General features: G+C 38.4%; 1 pseudogene; it reads right to left on the reverse strand.

The window, feature by feature from the left end:
- Positions 1-17,303: 17,303 nt before the first annotated feature.
- Positions 17,304-17,963, reverse strand: LOC128567781 (selenoprotein K-like; annotated as a pseudogene).
- Between the last annotated feature and the right edge of the window lie 3,862 nt (positions 17,964-21,825).

The following is a 21,825-nucleotide window of genomic DNA, read 5'->3' on the forward strand; positions in this document are numbered from 1 at the left end:
CCAGTGCAGACTTGATAACACAACAAATGTTTGACTAAGGGACTATTGAAGATCATATTCGTCTTCTTTGAGACTTTCAGTGGACCCACCAGGTCCAAAGAATCAATTCCGCTTTCCTTGGCATGACCCCAGCAGGCCGTAGACATTCTCAGGCTGGTAAGCAGTGCCTGATGACTGGGAAGGCGTGTGGTGGCATTGAAGGGAGCCAGTGATAGTTGGGGTTGCCAGGAGGTCTAAGCAAAAATACCCCAGGTATACTTAATAAAAACTTATCTAGATGTGTGCATGCATGTGTATATACACATAACACATATACATAAGAAATGGGCATTTCCGTGATGATAATTTGCATGTATATTCCGCATCAGTTACCTTTACTTCTTTTTATATTTAAAAATTCATTATTGGGTTTTGAGTAAGTCAAAGGTAAAGTTAAAATATTTCTTCTTACAGATTCAAAACTCAGTATTATATTCACAGACTCTTCAGGGCACTAAAAATTCTATTTAAAGGAATTAAAATATTGAACAAATCTGAAGCAACAGGTCCCCTTTCTTGCAAAAAACATATCAACTTACAAAGACTTGTTTCTCTGTAGAAGGAGGCCTAATTCCCCATCCTCCTCATGATGAGAAGATGAAGGGAAGGTTTTCATGCCATGGTGAAAACATCCAGATATTTAGGCATTAGGAGATTATTCACAATTGACTTTTTTGAAAACCTTTCAATCTCAAGAAGGTGAATTTTCAAAGCCGAGTTTTTCTCCTGTATGCTTAGTTAGTGTTTTAGAGGAAAAATTTCCACATTAAATTCACATAACTTTATTTGTAGAAACTTTATTCTATTTTATTTGTAGAAACATTTATCTTTTTCTTTTTTTGTCAAGGAACATTCAATTTTTGATTTCAAGCTATTTTTTTCCGAAAGCTGCCAGGAACTTTGCAGTGTAAAAGAAGGTGAAGAGGTGGCATCGTATATTAGAAAGAGGGCAGCGCTCAGTGAAAGAGGATGCAGGTGGCGGCTGGGGTGCAGGAGGAGCCTTGCTCGCCGTCCAGCTTCACAGCTGGTTTCATAGGAGGAGTCAGACCCACAGAGTGGGAGGGAAGGACTCTGTGAAAGTTGTGTGGTTTGTTAACAAAACTTAAGTAGACATCTTAATTGTTTTACCTGACAGAAAAGTTAAATATTGGAAAACACTAGTTTGAGATACTGGATCATGCCACAGGGTTGGAGGAGCCTTCCAAACCTCCTGCCATCCCATTTCCCCATGATTCTCCACCAAATAACCCAAGAAATCCTTCTAAAAACACCTCCTTGGTAAGATCATGTCACCTCCCTTTTCAAAATGATGTGTAGTCTGGAGCTTTGCATAACATTCCTGAATAAAATCCCAAAGTCCTTCTGGATTCTGGCCAACCTTCAGACTCATTTCGTTCTCCCTTTTAGCTCTCAGCTTCATCCATACTGGAAGTTTCCTCTTCTAACTCTCATTAAGGTCTTTACACTTGCTGCTCCTCTGTCTTTGAACAGTGATAATCACACAACTCCCATTGGTTACTTAGTTATTTGCTCAAATGTTACTCTTCAGAGGCCTTGTCTGACCACCCTCTCCCCATGGTAATACTCACTCCTGTCTGGCAATCTATGATATGTCTCTTTACTACCTGCCACTGAAAAGGAGCTCCTTTCAGACAAGGACTTTGCCTGCTGTGAATATTGACTAGTAAGTACCCAAGGCCTGGAATGTGCAGCTAATGTAGACTATTTGTGGAATTAATGAGTGAATGAATGAATGAGCAAGAACAAATAATAGTTATGGTGAAAGAAAGTCAGGCAAGTGGGTTTAGAAATGCTTCTTCAGAATATTCCTTCAACAGAGAAGATTTTCATTATATGAATCATTAATTTATCTGAATTGAACTTTGAAGAAAAAAAGAGAGAAGGGAAGGAAAGAAGTGGGGAGGGACAGAGAGACTGTGATGGAGGTGGGTAGACAGAGATGGGTCAGAGTTAGGGTGAGTAGTGGTGCAGTGATTTGTTCATTCTAGCAGACAAAAGATTTAATTAAGCCTGAAGTGGTCAATGTCTTTGGTGAAAATCCATGGAAAGACTGTATAAATGATTTTAAGGGTTTCCTTGACCAAAAATAAAGACGTGAAACAGATTTTTACCAAGGGACTTGGTGAGTGAATGGTGAAAGATTTGTTGATATACTCAATGGAGAGATTGAAAAGATATCAATCTAGGGTGTCCAACCTTTTGGCCTTTCTGTACCATATTGGCCTTTGGCCACACATTCAATACACTGATGAAAGCTAATGAGCAAAATGAAAGGTTCATGCATACTTTTCATGATACTTTCCACCACAGATAAGCAAAACAGTCTTCACTTAATCTGCATGTGGCCCTTGGGCTGCAGGTTGGACACTCTAGCAAGAAATATTAGAGGAATTGATAAGATCATCAATAGAAGATATTGAACTCTATGGGGGACTTATTTTCAAAGATAAGTTGTATTATATGAGATTTTCGCTTTATAGTAAGATGTGACTCTACTGTAAAAATAGAAAGAAAAAGATTTGACGTAGGTGTGCACTAAAATTGGCAGAGTTGGTAGAGGAAGGTGTTCACTATGGAAGTGATTTTGTATCCCACCCATCTTTCTAGCTGGTAGGTAGTTTTAGGAAGGGCCTTCATGTTGACCAAAACCAAGCTACTAGAAGTTATGAAATCTAAGCACCTCTATCTGGCTTATTGTCACCTCTGCAGTACAGAGAATGAAGAGGTGGTGTATGGGCCATAAATTTCCCTGTTTGTCATATAGTTCATGATGGGTCAGGATTTTCTACTCCATACTCCATTAACTAAACTTCTTGTTGATACACGCCAGTGCCACTGGAAGCCATCATGTGCTCTTCAGACCTGGGGCTGACTTCTGCGAAGGTTTTTAAATTTCTGACTCACTTGTACAACGTTAGCTTGGGAGCCCTAAAGTAGGAATGCATGCTCCCAACTATGAGGGAAGTGACATAGGAGTGAAGGGAAGGAGTGAGGAAGTTGAGATGACGCAAGATCACATACAAGATTTATGGTGCTCTGGGACACCCAAGAATCCTTTTTAAAAATTAGCTAAGAGTTGGAGTAAAGGTGAATTTGTTTCTTCATTACTGAGATATACTTTCTCTCCTTCCTCTTTTGTGTTATGTGCATGTGTTTTTGTGTGTCAGGGTGGTGCTAATGAAATCTAAAGGCCCTTGTGGGAGTTTAACTCTGAGAAATCATTAAGATGCCCAACCCCAGAGAAGGATGGAAATGGACAAGCAGCTATGACATCACTCACATGGCACAGAAGGCTACGTTCATGGCATCTTTACAGATTCTGAAATGTGTCGTTGACCTGGGTCTACTCTTTAAGATTTTTTTTTTTTGCATTCCTGAGTGAAAGATAAAGCCTTTTGTTAACTTACAAATTCTACAGTGCACACATATAAAGTGAAATAATATTGCAGGTTAGGCTGTAAGGGCAGGTCACTGTAGAAAAATTGTGATCAAATCTCTAAATTTGCTCCATTATTTAGGTCAGTAAGGAAATAATTTTCCTGCTTGCTTTCTCCTTTGTTCCAAACTCGGTTTTAGTAATTGTGGAGAGTTGCAGGTTTTATAATTGTAACATAAAGCTTAGCCATTTTGATAATCACCAGCTAAATTAAAATACACGATAAAAGAAGTTCAGTCCAAGAAAAGGACAGTGCAGCTTAATGATGGAAAAGACCCAGCCAGTCTTTATACCACTGGGATCGAAATTTCATGGTTTCTGAGCATGACTCATTGCTTAGCTGTGTCATGAGTTTCAGTTTGAAATGAAATACACTGTGTGGTTTCATCTGAGGTTTCATGTTGATGCAAAAAGGAAATGAGCCCACATTGGGAAGTTAGGTTGAAAAATATATATTAACTATGATAAAAGTGTCAAGCTGCTTTTCAGCCATCCTCCCTACCTGTCTTCTGGCATTACCAGGCTCTTGTACAATCATATAACACCTGTTTCCCTCCTCTACTTGTCTGAGAACTCAGAGGGCAGGAACGGGAAATAGAAGGTCCTCAATGAATGGCTGTTGAAAACCATTCAACAGAATGGAGTGAACATCAACTCCATTCTTTCTGGGTGGTTGCTGATGAGAAGACTCTATCTTCATATTCAATCCATTCACCCATTTGCCAAGAACAGTCTTGTTTATAGGAGCCACTTTACAGTGTTACTTTCACAACAGTCACATTCCAAACTTGGATATTCACTTGAGACCCACGGAGGAGGAGAGGTGGTGAGTACAGGAAGTGTAGTAATAACAGAGCAGAGGAGGTGAAAAATGGAGTAATCTCAATAATGATTTTAAGTTGATTTCACTCTTATTTCAATTTGCTTTTGTATTTTTGAGTATGTGCTATGTTCTGTGCTCTGTTCCAAGGAGCACATTAATTTACACTGGATTTTGTATCTGATACCAAGGGATATTTATACTCTCTTGTTATGAAGAGGGAAAGGAGAGCTCTTAGATAACCAAAGAAATTAGAGAATGAGAAAACTGAATTGTGAGGTGGTACAGCTTAATTTTTTTTTTTTTTTTTTTAGAGACAGGGGGTCTCACATTGTCTCCCAGGTTGGAGAGCAGTAGTGTCATCATAGCTCACTGCGCCTCAAACTCCTGGGCTCAACTGATCCTCCTGCCTCATCCTACCCAGAAGCTGGGAATACAGGCGCGTGCCACCACACCTAGAAAATTAAAAACATTTTTTTTTGGTAGAGACTGTTGCCCAGGCTGGTCTTGAACTCCTGGGCTCAGGGGATCTTCCTGCCCCAGCCTCCCCCCAAAAGTGCTGGGCCTTGAACCCCTGAACTCAAGGGAGCCAACACACCCAGTCTCAGCTTAGTCTTTAGATGCAGAACCTTTTAAATCAGGCTAGGACTGATACTGATTATACCATTTTCAGCTCTGAGACGCTGGAGAAGTTACTTGACCCAGTCCTTATCTACTTATTTGCAAAATAGGGATGATAATAATAATACACTATGAGGTTATCATGAGGATTAAACAGCATCGTTTATGTAGATCATACACCCCCACAAGAAGTCCCAAAACAATCAGTGTAGCTCTTGGTGATCAAAGCCAAGAATGGAAAGGACTAGGAAAATAGCTTCAGTAACTGAGTTTATTTTAAAATTTCTATCATTAATTCACATAAAATAATAGTATTTTGGTAAAAGATGGGATTTATTACTTGTAGACTAATTAAAATCACCACAAAATTTTGATAAGCTTTGACATAATGATAAACATTGAGATCAGTACTTGCTTTGGAAAACTTTAGCAAAATGAGTATCTTCAACAGTCCCCATAAAAGAATACAGGTAAGAATTCAGAGAATTGTTTCATTTCCTTTTTTTTTTTTTTTTTTACACAGAATGAGAAATTTTATCTCTAATGCTAGTGCATGACAAATTACAAGATTAATTAGAGGTGGAGACAGAGGGAAACTTCAGATATTGAGGTGAATTATTCAGGTTTAAAACTTTTATATTTATTTATATTTTTGAGACAGAGTCTCACTTTATCATCCTCAGTAGAGTGCTCTGGCATCATAGCTCACAGCAACCTCAAACTCTTGGGCTCAAGAAATTATCTTGCTTCAAGAGATTATCTTGCTATAGGTGCCCACCACAACGGTGGCTATTTTTAGAGGTGGGATCTCTTTCTGGCTCAGGTTGGTCTCTAACATGTAAGCTCAGGCAATCCATTTGCCTTGGCCTCCCAGAGTGCTAGGATTACAGGCATGAGCCACTGCTCAGCCCAGGTTTAAAACTTTTACAGGTTGGCAACATAATTGTTCATAAAGTCTTTTTAGATATAGGGCTTTCCTTTTATTTGACAATTTTCACTAATTGTTCCCTCAATATGAAGTTCAATTAAAGTCTTTCATTGGTCAAGTTAAATAAAAAACAGCATGCAAAACAAAATTTCTCTAGTATACAAGGGTTTAGAAATAGTTTTTCTTTGTACTTTCACATATATTTTAATGTGTAGATTGAAAACTTTAAAGATGTCTTTTGACTTTCAAAAAGTCATGACAATGGATTTTCTCAAATTATAGATCATAGCATCTTTACAAATAATCCAGATATAAGGACAAAATTTCAGATGCTGGTGGTGTGCATAGCTCAGTGGGTAGGATGCTGGCCACATACCCCAAGGCTGGCAGGTTTGAGCCCAGCCTAGGCCTGCTAAACAACAATGACAACTGCAACAAGAAAATAGCTGGGAGTTGTGGCAGGTGCCTATAGTCCCAGCTACTCAGGAGACTGAGGCAAGAGAATTGTTTAAGCTTGAGAGTTTGAGTTTGAGGTAGAATGCCACAGCACACTACCCAGGGTGACATAGCGAGACTCTGTCTCAAAAAAAAAAAAAAAAATTCAGATAGTTTTGGAAACATATTTTAAGGGATTTAGCATATGTAATACATGTTTATTTTTTAGTTGATTCATCCTTGTGAGATAAGAATAATCAATTTATCTTACTTTGAAAATTTAGCCTCTGCTAATAGGGCTTGAGTAGATCACAAAGTGGAGTTTTCAAATTTTTCTTAACACGTTTTCAGTCCAAAAAACTCAAAGATATTTTGTGTCCTATTCGGATATATATTTATCTCACCAATTAGTATCAGCGGACTCTTGTACTGGTAGTTTGGTCATGACTTACTCTTGAAAAACCACCTTTGCAGCAAAACAAACAGGTTTGTTTGTGAAAGTGTTTTTCCCACTGCAAGGAAAATAACCTTGATCAATAACAAAGTCAAAGCCACAGGTGTTTAGGACATTCTTGAGAACAGATTTCAACAATCCTAACATCCGTTCTCTTTAATGAGTCTCTTCCTTTTTCACAACTATGCAGTCACTGTCCTGTTGTCTTCTGGTATGAAAAATAAAGAGATCTCTTGTTTTGAAGATCCTGTTTTTCACAGGCACAGGACTATTTGGAATGAACCCAAAAGACAGTGCAAAGCTGGCTCTCTTCTCAAGTAGTTTCCTCCTCTTCTGACAGCATTTAACTACTCACTATCAAACATTTCATCATAGCTGGGGTCAGATGATCGACAATCATTAGTGAAAAAAGCTTTCCATAAAAGCCAACTGTTGGAACTTCTCATAATGCTTCTGAAACCTGCACGCAGGGCTGCTTCTCAGGCTCAGGGTGTTCTCAGAAACATCTTGACAGGAGCCTCTGATACTCTGTAGCTGGCACCACTCAGCTGCTTCTCTGCCCTATGGTTGTAGTTGTTTTCCAGTCATCAAACTCCTCGCCCAAGATCTCACTCTCCCAGTCTGGGCCTATGAGCTGGCCTGAGTGCTCCCCAGGGCTGGGCTCCTTAGCAAGTCCCTGCTTCCCCTCTGGCTTTGCCATTGGCTGGGCCTCTTCCTTCTCCACTGGGCCTTCCTCCTTGAGCTCCTGAGGCCAGGTTGTGGGAGGGAGGCAGGGATGGGCCTCTTTTTGTCTGCCATGGACAGTCTCCCTCGCCCAGCATCACACCTGTCTTCAGGTCACTGCTCTCCCCACAGCTCAGCCAGCTCAGCCATTTCCCACATTGTGCAAACTGCTCCTGCTTCATTTCTGATAACAAAAAAGTATTGTTCACATTGTAATAACCACAGAGTCCAAGGGAAACACATATACTTTTAGAGAACAACAGTTTTTTTTTTTTTTTGAGACAGAGTCCCACTCTGTCACCCTTGGTACAGTGCTGTGGCATCACAGCTCACAGCAACCTCCAACTCTTGGGCTTAAGTGATTCTCCTGTCTCAGCCTCCCAAGTAGCTTGGACTACAGGCGCCCACTACAACGCCCTGCTATATTTTGTTGCAGTTGGCATTGTTGTTTTAGCTGGCCGGGCTGGGTTTGAACCCGCCAACTTCTGTGAATGTGGCTGGTGCTATAACCACTGTGCTACAGGCATTGAGCCAGAACAACAGTTTTGATTCTGGAAAAGGAAATAAATGCTATGGAGAGTAGCTAAAGAAATAGTTGAAGTTTGGTAATTTTTCAAAACTGAATTTCCATTTTCTGACCTATGTAAACATTTTTTCTTCCTTTTATAATATTAACTCTAAACTTTTGGGGGAAATATTATCTTTTTTGATGTCTTACATTAGCTATTTGTCTTATGTTTTATTGAGAATGAGGCCTGTCCATGTGGACTCTGTCAATATCTCTTAAAGTGTTACCTGCTTATCCTTTTTCCTAGCTCAAAAGCAGGTAACCTGTTCTTTTTCTTGCCAAGAACACTGCTTTGATTCTGTTATTGCTGATCACCTCTCAGTTTCAGTACATCTTTTAAGCTCTATCTTCCGTCCATCTTCAATCTCTCCTCCTCTGACATAAATATGGCCAGGGCCCTTCCTATCCTAAAATAGCCCTCCTCTGACCCTGTTGGAGCAGGCTACTGCCTTATCTTTTTTCTGTTCACTACCACACTTCTTCTAAAAGAGTACAAATTTCTGCTTTCACTTCCTGCCACGCATTCACTTCTTAACCCCTTGTAATGTGGCTTCTACATTTTCTCCCCTATGAAACCAATTTAGAAAGTCACCAGGAATTTCATATCTAATAACTCTAATGGAATTCTCAGTCCTCATTCTCCTAGTCCCCTCTGCAGATATTTCATTTCTTGGAACTTTCTTCTCTTACGGTCTCTCTCTGCCGGTTCTCTTCTCTTTGTGAGAACTTTCCTTCCATCTCCTTTGCTTGCTGCATTTTTCCCCCTGCTGCTCCATAATGAAAATATTCTCTTATCCACATTTTTCCCCTTGAGTAACTTCTCATCCATTCACATGGCTTTTACACATGGATTCTTTCCATTTCTTTTCCCTTCATCTCAAAATCTCTCTTCCAATGATTCAAACATCAAGGAATTTCCAACTTCTGCTAGGACTTTCTTACTTAGGTAATTAGCCAGGATTTCAAACTCAGCCTTTCTAAAATGAAGGTGTCTCCATTCCAATTCCATTTTAATTCTTGGCATAGTATAATGATTACTGGGGTTCCAGGACAGAAGATATACTGGCAAACTGCCCAGTATTTGAAAATAGAGGAAATGCCCCACAAAGAATGAGAGTAAAGAGAGGACATGAAGTGTGCTGAAAAGACCAGCTGTAAGGCAGCATAGGAGCACCCCAATCTCAGATGTGTCAGGAAGGTTAATGGGATCCTTGCATCCCTCTTGTAAAAGCAGTCACTTTGACAGAAGCAGGGAAAAAGCAGCTTGAGTACTGAAAGGAGTTCTGAGTTTTGGGACTGTGAATACTGAGTTCAAAATGACGCTCAGTACAAGCTTATTAATTGGTAGACCAATTAATCAGATTTGTAACAGAGTTTCTTGGAGCCAGACTCTTCTAGGGTGGGATCTAAGAGTAAAGTAAGAAAATGTCTACGTTTGTAGGTGACTCAGTGTCATTGGGACTAGTAGGGTCAGCTTGGCTTGGCTAGGATTCAATACTACTGACGTTTCTCAAATTATGATGGAATTACATCCTGGCAAACCATTTATAAGTTGAAAATACCATAAGGCAAAGATGCATTTTTATTTATTTCTTTATTTATATATTTTTAGAGTTGATGGTCTTGGGATATTGCCCAGGCTGATCTCAAACTCCTGGCCCCAAGTGATCCTCCTGCCTCAGCCTCCTGAGTAGCTGGGATTACAGGTGTGAGCTACTGCTCCTGGCTGAAAAATGCATTTAATTCCCCTAACCTACTGAACATTATGTATTAACCTAGTCTACTTCATATGTGCTCAGAACATTTGCATTAGACTACAGTTGGGCAAAATTATCTAACACAAAGCCCATTTTATATATGTAATAAAGTGTAGACTCTCTTGTGTAATTTATTAAAATCTGTACTTAAAGTGAAAAAATAAAATGGTCTTATGGGCACTTTAAATATGGTTTCTACTATGTTATGGGTACTTTAAGTGTGGTTTTTACTGAATTTGTATCTCTTTTGTACCTTCATAAAGTCAAAATGTAAGTTAAGCCATCATAAGTTGAGTATGGTCTGTAGTCACATCCTACTCTTACAGAAGCCATTTAATTCACATCTGTAAATCAAAAACAAAATTAAGAAGGGTATATGTGAAACTTGGTAAACGGTCTCTGAAGCTAGTGAATGATGCCCCATGATTATATCAATGTACACAGCTATGATTTAATAAAAAAACAAAACAAAACAAAACAAAAAAACAAAATTAAGAACTCAGATATAATCCAAGAAGATCTTTAAACAGCTAAATTAAAGATGATTTAAAAAGTTATTTCTGGTGAAAAATAGCACTTTAACCCAGATCAGCCCTTTCTCTGGTTAAGACAACATATATCATCAAATTTATATTTCATCATAAATTTGTCTAAAAAGGATAGTATTCAAAATACACTTTTAAGCATAATATAGAGTATGTTTTGCTTTGTTGAATGCATTTGGAAAAATGAGGAAGCAATCTCTGAAATGGGGTGACTTTGCTGAATCTTGCTTAACGTTCAAGGTTTGTCATGGTGCACACTATGACTGTCTCCTCTCCTACAGCTTTGTGTGTCTTGGGTTTGAACACACACCAACTCAGGGAAAATTTGTTTACCTATCCTTTTACCATCATAAACATAGCAAGCAATGACCAAGAAAATGGCCAAATAATTAATATTGATGTTTTAATTCAAATGAAAGATTGAGATCTTGTTAACTTCATTCGCCTGAACAGTTGTGCTCTTTGAACTGTAAAAATGAACATTTGAAAGTACGCCGTTTAAGCTTTCCTTCCTCAGTTTCACTCTAGTTTCTGCTAAGCGTCACTTTCTAAGAAGGTTCTGAAATTGCCTCTGAGAGAAACTTTACAAAATTTCTATCTGGCCTTTTTGATTGTGCTTTTTGTTGAATTCTGGTGCTCTTCCTTAAATTTGCATGATTGGTTTTTAAATAATTCTGCTAGCATCATGGTCTCATACAATTATTATTCCAGGATTTCTTGAACAAAAGTCATAAAACTTTTATTAAATCTCCAAAATACTACGGAAAACACTTTCAATCAGCATGTAAGAACAGCCTGTGATTGCCTTCTGTTGATTTCCTGCTTGTTTGGCAGGATATCGCAATCATGCTTTCCACTACCAGGTTCATGTGGGAAAACTTAGGAACCGCTCCATAACTGTCACATCTGTGGACAATTTCTGATTTTTCTGAATTTCCCTCATTATCTTCTGTATTTTCACTGGTTTCAAGTTTACTCATCAAACTTCCTGTTTTTAACCACTGATCCATGCTCCCAGTTGAAAATATAATTTGAAACTATTCATTCGAAAAAGTTAAATGCAGTATAACTTTACAAAACCAAAAAACCTCAGAATTTGAGGTTATGGGAGAATTCATTGTGTTTAGAGAAAGAACTAAGCATGTTTATTTAGTTGTAAAAAAAAGTATTTGACTTCATAAATTGTAGTGATAATTTAACTGATCTATGTATGTATTTGTATATGCAAAAGTTAAAATACCCTCCACTGATTCTTTTAAAAAATCTTATTTTTGGCTCACGCCTGTAATCCTAGCACTCTGGGAAGTCAGGCAGGTGGACTGCTTAATCTCAGGAGTTTGAGACCAATGTCTCTACTGAAAATTAAAAAACTAACTGGGCGTAGTGGCACATGCCTGTTGTCCCAAGGGTTTGAGGTTTTGCTGTGAGCTGTGATGCCACCACACTCTACCCAGAGTGATAGAATGAGACTCTGTCTAAAAAACAAAAACAAAATCCCAAAAACTTACTTAATTTTATCTATGGCACATAAAATCCCAACTTTTCCCTCCATTTTTTCTTTTGTAGAGACAGAATCTTGCTATGTTACCCAGGCTGACCTCTTAACTCATGGGCTTAAGTGACCCTCCTGCCTCAGCCTCTCAAGTAGCTGGGACTATAATCATGCTTGCCACTGTGCCCAGCTCCCCCACTGATCCTTAATGGGACAGACTCATTAAAAAAAAAAAAAAACAACAAACCAACTATGAAAACTCTGTGGAATTTCCCAGAGAGCATGTAACCTGACAAACTAGCACTATTGTTGCCACCAAGTAGTGACATCACCTTAAACTATTCTCATCTTAGACATGCTTTCAGCTTTCCTTACTGTAGGAGCCATGTTTATACTATATGATATTGTCCAGTCTCATTAGAGCAGGGGTGACAGCTTGATCAGCCTGACCAATCAGATACTAATGCTCTTTGGGGGATTGGGACTAATGTCTTCTAGTTTAGTCTACGTATGTTTGTGGTGTAATCAGAATTCTAAGATGTTCACAATCTCCTTTTTAGCTAGTTGTGATGCTAACCTGCATCTACTTTGGAAAAGAAGTACTGGTGGATAATACTCATTAATACTCTCTGCTATATGGAAAACTATCTGCTCCTTTGCAAAATGAGCACAGATTACTATCTCTTTTTGAGTTCTTGTATTTACTTTGTACACTTTCTGACTCAGAGCTCTTAGCTGACACTTCTTGTAGCCATTTTGATGTCCATTCAAGAAGTGAAGAGTAGTTGTGAGTGTCCCTATTTCTGCCCCCTTTTGGGTCTGTATTTTCTATACTGGACCTTCTGAACACAAACACTTCAGATAGTTGAGAACATACTGATTTCCCAACATATCTTGGTAGAGATGCAGCCTTATTTCCTTTTAGTTCAGCTGAGATAATGTTATAATCTTCTGAAAGGAATTTTGGCAAAAACTAAGGGTAGAGTATGGTAGAGTAGAGGGGCAGGATGGTGCGAGAGCATAGAAAGCAATGACTTCACATAGGGTAGGACTCTGATCTGTACTGTATGTTCAGTCAAGATCTACTTTGGCTGGGATAGCTTTGGGGCAGGCAGTTCTTAGTCCCTGGACTAGCTTTAAACTTCTCTCTCTCTCTCTCTATGTATATATGTATATATATGTATATTTATATATATATTTGAATGAAGGCAAAATTTAAAAAGGAGATACTAAAAGCATAGGCTTCAGAATGGAAAAAAAGATAAATGGGATTTTATCAAAACTAAAAACTTCATGCTTCAAATGACATCATCAAGAAATTAAAAAGAGTGAAGGGCACACTTAAAACATTGACTTAAAATATACAAATGCAAATTATGTGACCAAAATGAGTACATCCCTGCAATACTCTGAAATAAAAAATAAATAAAAAAAGTAAAAAGACAAGCAATGGAATGGAAGAAAATATTTGCAAAGCAAAAGTCTATCTCTGATAAGAAATTTATATTTAGAATACAAAAGAACTTTTATTTAACAACGAAAAGATAAATAATCCAATTAAAAATAGGACAATAAATTAAATAGATATTTCTCCAAGTAAAATATGCAAATGACCGATAAATACATGAAAAAATGCTCAATATCATTAGTTTTAAAGGAAATGCAAGTCAAAACCACAATAAGGTAAATAATCCATTAGGATGGCTAAAGTAGAAAACATAAAACACTAGATAATAACGAGTGTGTGTGGGCACCTGTGTATATTTTTGCTGAACTGCTATTTCTTTTTAACATACTGTCTAAACTGAGCCACATGGAGCATTAGTTATATTTGGGTTTCCCTGCCATAGAACTTTACAGTTTATTATGACCTTTACCATGTATTGTCTACCTCATTAGATCTTTACAGCTATGTAAGGTTGGAAAAGTAGTACATTTTCTCTTTTTTGAAGATAAAGAGGCTTAGGCTCAGAGATATTAAGTGACTTGGCCAAATCATCCTATAAATGGATAGACTAGGACTTAAATTCAGGTTTTCTCTTCGAGATACTTGCTGCTTCTCAAATAATATTATTATCTTATGTTTAACTGCAATGTTTAGATGGCTCTATAATAGTGTATGAGTTGGGTGTGGTGGCTCATGTTTGTAATCCCAGCACTCTGGGAGGCCAAGGTAGGAGGATCACTTTAGGCCAAGAATTTGAGATCAGCCTGGCTCAAAATAAATTAGCTGACATGGTGGGTGCACCTGTAGCCTAGCTACTTGGGAGGTTCTGGTGGGAGGATCACTTGAGTCCAGGGGTTCAAGGTTACAATGAGCTATGATTGCACCACTGCACTCCAGCGTGGGTAACACAGCAAGACCCTGTCTCTAAAAAATAAAAAATAATATATTCATCTTCATCATCTACATCGCTTCATTTTAAACTTTACAGCCACCTTATGAGGTGGGTAGGAAGGGTAATGTTATACTCATTTTACAGTTGAGAATGATCAAGTTTATTTCAAGCCCTGCTACTCTCCTTGGACAAATATATAACTCCTCTGATTTTACACTTTGTTATGTGTAAATTGAAGTCTCCTATTAGTGGATCTTGAAGGCCACTCCTATACCTACCGAACTATAATTCTACCTTTTAGTACATCCCTGTATTAGCAGCATATGTACTTTGAGATGCTTTTCCAGCCATGGTGAGTGAGTTTCCATTGAATGAGCTGTACTTGCTTACTGAGCTATTTCTCTAATTGGAACACATGTGCTTGAAAAGTCTGGACAAAACCAAGGCAACAGGCTTTAGCTATAATAGGGCTCAAGTAACTGAACAAATATAGGGGTTAAATTTATGAAATCAAGACTTTGGTTTCATTAACTAGGGCTCTAAGCTGAGCAAACAACTCATAAACTTTCTAAAACACTTAACACATCAGAGTTAACCATCTATAGTAAATAATATGTCTGGTATTTTTATAACAAAGAGTTCCTGCTGTATCAGCACTTGGTGACTTGAGTATAGAAAAAAAATCCTGAATTTCTACCTCAGCAGGAAGAGTACCTCAGAGGAGTTTCTTCTTTTAGTCCTCATTTAGTTTTTGCACTATATGTGGTTTGTTTTAAAAGATACGTTTAAGAAATACTTCTCATCACACATTTTCTTAGTTCCTAAAAATAAAGTAGGAACTAAATATTTTCAACATGCTTCTAGCTCAAGAAATCTGTGACCTTTCCTTCATTGATGTTGCAAAAGTGAATTTCAGCTCTTTCCAGGATATTGGTTCAGGAAATGTGGTGGTGTGAATGTTGTCTAACAGTTTTTGAGGTACTGCCTAATCTTTTGATAATGATCAATTAGGTTTCAGCTTCTGTGAATATTTCCTCTACAACCCAAGAACCAGTGATCTTATGGAAAAGGAAAATTGCTGTTGTCCTTTTCAGTAGTTATCACCCAAAACATTTGTTTCTGTCTTCCCGCTCTCTCTCTCTTGTTGAAACAGGCTGTAAATCCACAGATACTATTTTCTGTTCATTGATCATGTGGAAAATAATCACCCTTCCATTTTTCATACGAACTGAAAGAAGTTCCTTCAAAGAAAAGAGTTCTCAGTGGTTGGCTGAGTTGAATACAGAAAGACAAAACATGGGAAAATACTGAGGTCTTTCCCTACAACGAAGAAGGGTTCTCATGAGAAACAAAAGTGTAAGCTTCAGGACAGTTTAATTTTGGCTTAATTTCTGTCATCTTTCCTTTGATATCTCTAATAAAAGCCATCAAGATTAAAGAATAGTGGCTGGGCACAGTGGCTCATGACTCTAATCCTAGGACTCTGGGAGGCCAAGGTGGAAGGATCTCTTGAGGTCAGGAGTTCAAGATCAGCCTGAGGAAGAGTGAGACCCCCATCTCTACTAAAAATGGAAAAAATTAGCCCCGAGTTCTGTCAGGCACCTGGAGTCCCAGCTGCTTGGGAGGCTGAGACAGGAGAATAACTTGAACCCAGGAGTTTGAGGCTGCTGTTAGCTAGGCTGATGCCAGAATGCTCTACCCTGAGGCAACAGAGTGAGGGGGGGGGTGGAGGGGTGGGGTGGGGATTAAAGAATAATGGTTCTTTTACCTAAGATACTTCAGAGATTAAGTTTATCAGAAAATAAGGGTATAAAGTTTTCTTTGAAAACTTTAAAGAATAGTCAAATATGTAATTCTAAATTTCCAACCCGGTCTTGTAGAGCAGGAAACTGACTTTAATTCTTACTGTTTCTGAGATGTGTTTACAGATTAGGTTCATATTATTCAATAAGATAGTTAAAACCCATTTAATTAGGGCTGGACCTGGTGGCTCAATGTCTGTTATTCTAGCACTCTGGGAGGCTGAGATGGAAAGATTGCTTAAGCTCAGGAGTTCAAGCCCAGCCTGAGCAAAGAAGACCTCTAAGAGAGAAAAAAAAAGGGCACCTTGAAAACAAAACTAATCAAATCATATTATGAAGATTTATTCTGATTATTCAGGCTTCATTTATTTTATTTCATAAAACATACAAATTTCTGGGTGGCACCTATGGCTTAGTGGGTAGGGCGCCAGCCCCATATACTGAGGGTGGTGGGTTCAAACCCAGTCCCAGCCAAACTGTAATAAAAAAATGGCCGGGCGTTGTGGCGGGCGCCTGTAGTCCCAGCTACTCGGGAAGCTGAGGCAAGAGAATCGCCTAAGCCCAGGAGTTGGAGGTTGCTGTGAGCTGTGACGCCATGGCACTCTACCGAGGGCAACAAAGTGAGACTCTGTCTCTACAATAAATAAATAAATTTATCTTTCCTAATAACAAAAAAGTTTTAAAAACGTATAATACAAAAGTAAATGTAAGTATGCAAAAGGGTACATTAGTTTATAAGAATATGCTGAACTAGAACAATTGAATCTGACTATTGTTTCACAATATTATGAGGCCTCAGGAAGTTGTATAATTTAAGTTTTCAAAAGACAGTGTTCTTGGATCTCTTCCATAGAACATATTTCACTGAAGATAGTGAAATATCACTTGAACATAATTTTTGGAATTTATAGTATCTTCAAATATACCGTTATTAATAGGTATTTACTGAGTACTTGAATATATGAACAAAGGAAACATTCTGCTAAGGACTTTCCACAATCTTAATGGGGATGCTACTATTACTAATTACAAATGACAAAAATGAGGCTCAAAAAAGTTAATTTATCCTAAGAGTGAACATAGCAAAAAGTGGTAGTGAAAGGATTTTTTATTTTTCTAGATAGTTCGACTTAAGGACTCCATTCTTAACTACTTTTTTATTGCACCTTAATGGTATTATTTCTGCCTAACTTCCAATTGATAGTATTTCTGTTTTACAATATTCTTCTGATTATAGAATCATTATTTTTAGTGTACTGAGTCTTAGGCTATCAGCTCTTATGATGGGACACTCTATTTTTTCTTTTTTTTTTTTTTTGAATGCACACCTTTTTATTTCTTCAGATTCAGAGTTTGTGATTCAAATATATAAAGATGAAGAATCACTTTTGCAACCTAAAAATATTTACTTATTAAAACTATTAAGATTTTAGTAAACTATACAAAAAAGATGAGACAAAAGGTGCATTTATAGAACTGCATGTCAGTCAGGCCAGTTCCCTGCAGAGAGAATTCCCAGCCTGACCTCATTCATCTGTGAAGACACAGAGCAATCCTTGTTTAGACGCACACATTCATCTATTTGTCCACTGTGGTCAGCCCTTCATTTCTTGATGGTTTCCTTCTGCTATGAATGTGCTTGTCCATTTGTCTGCTTCTTAGAGCAGACATTTACCTTCCTCATCCACCAGCCATAGGAGGAGGACTTGGGCCTTGCAGATGATTGATTCGACCCATTCTTCGGGGAGGATTTCCTGGTGGCCCTCTTCCATCATCATATCTAGAATCAGATGAGTTTCCATAGCCTCTTCTTTTCTTCACATCTTGCTGAAGCAGAGTTTTGAAAAACAAAACCACAAACTCAGCTATTCCCCAGAAGAAATCTGTTATCAAAGATAATCTCCATGGAGACTGACTCCGGCTGTCCAATACTTGTCCATTCGAGATGTAAACCATCTTGCCCTGTTTCCCGGTTTCCCTGCTTCTGAGTCTATTTTTTCTTTTTTAAATAGGGTCTCACCCTGTTGCCCAGGCTAGAGTACAGTCACATAGTTCATTGCAACCTCTAACTCCTGGGCTTGAATGATCCTTCTGCCTTAGCCTCCTAAGTAACTGGGACTGCAGGCATGACTAATCATACCTGGCAAGTTTTTTTTACTTTTTGTAGATATGAGGGTCTCACTATTGCCCAGACTGGTCTAGAAGTCCTGGCCTCAAAAGATCCTCTTGCCTCAGCCTCCCAAAGTATTGGGATATAGGTGTGAGCCATCATACTTGACCTATTATTTTTATTATTATTTTTAGAGATGGGGGTCTCATTCTGCCACCCAGTTTGGAGTGCAATGGCTATTCACAGGCACAATCATAGCTCACTGCAGCCTTGAACTCCTGGGCTTAAGCAATCCTCCCCACCTCATCCTCCCAAGTTGCTGACACTATAGGCCCAAGGCACGGCATCTGGTTATGGCAGGCCACTCTGACATTTAGAATCCTGGCTACTATATTAATCTGAACTCATTTAAACATGTTTGGGTATCTAATCTTGGCAAGGCCTGTTGTCTTCTCACCAGTGCACCCAAGCAAACTCATTGGCCTCCTTGGGGAAAGCAATGGATCCCGGCATTCTTTTTGTAGTTTTATTTAACTGAATCATCATATAGGATGATATCTCTAATATACCTAGATATTTGACAGAAGAAATGATAGAAAGTCTATTTTAGATACCTCATTTTCTCAATAATTTCCCCAAATAATTAAAAAGATATTTATGACTTAGTGACTTGACTTTTTTTTTTTTGTAAAATAGCAGTGTTTAGTTATTTATGTATCTGTTTACCTCATCTGGTTATGTATGTGGATTATCTACTTTGTAGATTAGGTTGTGTAGGGGGTACCGTGATGTGTTACTTAGATCCCTCACTTCAAGCCTGAGGTATTCATTCTCTCAGTGTCCTAGAGTATTGGCTTGGAACTTTTGCCTAGTTCCCTCACTAAGGAGTATCCTTGCTCAACCCTCTGCTCCCAGTTTGGAAGGAGCCTGCATCCAAGGACCAGGTGATGTACAAAGTGTCCCAGGCTCTCTTGCCTTTTGCCTCCACTTGGAACACCTCTGAAGGTTTGTTCAGCCCCCATGGCATCAGCTGAGACTGCTGTTATTTCTGTATCACATTCAATCTCTCTTTCTGTCCAATCCTTTATTCTTCAGCTCCTTAACAGATATTCCTGAGATCGCTCTCTCTGATGCAATTCTCCACCATAGTCTCTTTTCCAGGGAGAATGACCTAAAATAGCTAAGGAAGAGTTTAAATTCCAAAATCATTTCTTTCTGCCACTAATTCAACATTCTTCTAGTATATCTTCCTCCTTTTTGATGGTTGTGTATTCTGGGAAAAAAAGCTTTTGAAAATTAGCCAGATTAATATAAGTGGGAAGGAAAATACACTAAAAATAAACTTTAAGAGAAATTTGGATTCTTTCCAGTTCATCCTCAGCATTAGAATGGCTGGAGATTTTTCCAGATAATGGCACATAACAGGAAAATCGAAGTCATCCATTCAATTAATACTTTGGGTGTCTACTTCAAGTATTATGAGACATTTTTTAAAAAGTAAGACATGGTTTCTGCCCTCAAGGAAAAGACACAAATAATTATAAAATAAATAGATAAGAAAAGATAAACATGAGTGGTTCTAATAAAGTACTGTGGGTTCTGATTACAATGGAATTTAGCTGGGGTAATCAGAGGAAGTATCTGAAAAATGTGGTAGTGACAGGGCATTGCAGGAAGGCTCAATGTATCTGAGGGTACCTTAGTCAACTCAGCATTTTTAAACCTGTTATCTAAGTGTTGGGTCTTATTGGCCCAGTCTGAGCTGGCTGGAGGTTATTAGCTGATTATACCAATGAACGAGGCTCAGCTAACATATATGTGTGTCCACAGTTCCATTTCATTTCTTTCATAAACCGCAAGATCAACTGACCTTTTCACAGTAGCTTAAATTTTCAGTTTGCCAAAAGTATTTTCACTTGTTCCTTGCAACTCTGTATGGGAGAAATCATGAGAAAATCTAACAAGGACTTAAGTGTATCCACTTACATTGATGACTCATCTGCTCCTAGTCCTGAACTCCCCCCTTCTTCCTGCTTCTTCGGTTTTGATTGCTTTTACTCTATTAATAAGTGGTTTTGTATGAGTTGTGCTGGAAGAAAAAGATCTTCTGGGGGTGGAACACGTCACGGGTAAATGAAAATGTCAATTGAAGAAGGAACCTGAAAAGGCTCATGTAGACAGACATTATCCTATATTCCTTTACCTATAGACCCGAGCACATTGTTTCAAGATAGGGATTCATATTTAAAGTTGAAAACAGTTCTGAGTTAATGCCATGTTGTCTCTCAGAGCAGGGTATTCAATAACAATATGTCAAGTACATAGTAATCTTTAGGGTTTTTTCCCAAAGCGTAATTTCTGGATGTCTTACGTACATCTTAAGGTGTGCCTGCACCCAAAGTAGCCTAACCAACCTGACCAAATTGGTGCATTTTTATCAATTATGTTACTTTGTGGATGCAAATAGAACCCTCTAACTCTATCAACAAACCCAATTCAACTGTTGTAATGTGTTAAGACTGTAGTTTGGGAAACCGTGGCAGGAATGGGGCTAGGTAGGGGAGCAGAGCAGGAAGAAGTAAATTCTCTGGGGGAAGACAGAGCTTTCCTCCATCCACCAATCCCTGACATCCTTGTGTACTTGGCCCCTGTTCCTTGTTTTATTCCTGACAATCGAGCCAGTCAGACCAGCAGTGATTTATTTCAGCCTTCATATTCATGTCCTACTTTGACAAACATGTCCATGGATTATAGCCACGTGGCTTTTCCATTCCTTCCTGAAACAGTATTTCTTTATTCCTGGAACTTAGAAGCTGTCTAAAAGGAAACTCTCCAAAGAATTAAGCCATGTGAGCTGCATGTTTTAAAAACTAATTTTTTGAGCATGAGCAAGACTCTCTCTTTACAAAAAGTAGAAAAAAATCCATCAGGTGTAGTGGTGGGTGCCTGTAGTCTCAGCTACTCAGGAGGTCGGGACAGGATCGCTTGAACCTGGGAGTTTGAGGTTACTGTGAGTTACGATGATGCCACTTCACTGTACTTGGGGCAACAGAGTGAGACTCTGCCTCAAAAACAAACAAACCAAAACCAAAAAACTTCCTATTTTTTGTTGTTTGGCAGCAGAAACGCTCTAAGGATTTCTGGATAATCAGCTCCATGGAAAATCATTCCTTCTTTCAAGTTTCTACTAAAGAATTTACATTAAAATTTTCACATTTTATATTAAAGAGATCCAACTATCAAAGGCAAAATTGTGGTGTATTGTTTGTTTTTAAACGTGCAGTCCCCCCTGGAAGCAAGCTTTATGGAAGATCTTATTTCTAGAATGTTTTTAAATCTCTGAAGCTATTTTTAAAAAGAGAAAGTTGAACATTCATATCATCATATTAACAGTTAATTTTTGTTCACCTCTTATGATATACAAGATACAGTTCTAAGGGCTTCACACGCATTAGTTTGTTTAATCCTCATTACACACATTAGTTAGCTATTATTATTATCCTCATCTTCCAGCTTAGGATATAAGGCACAGAAAGAGTGAGAAGGTCACCTGAGGTGGAAGAGTCAGTGCTTATTTGTACTGAGGCAGGCTCCTTCTAGCACTGCGCTACACAGCCTCTGGCAGACTGTCACACAGATGATGAAATTGAGATGCAAAGAGGTGAAATAACTTGCCAAGATCATATGCCCAGGATGTGGTAGAGTTGGGATTTGACCTCAACTCACTTGGGCCTC

The sequence above is a fragment of the Nycticebus coucang genome, chromosome 16 (assembly GCF_027406575.1).
Source record: "Nycticebus coucang isolate mNycCou1 chromosome 16, mNycCou1.pri, whole genome shotgun sequence".
NCBI lineage: Eukaryota > Metazoa > Chordata > Mammalia > Primates > Lorisidae > Nycticebus > Nycticebus coucang.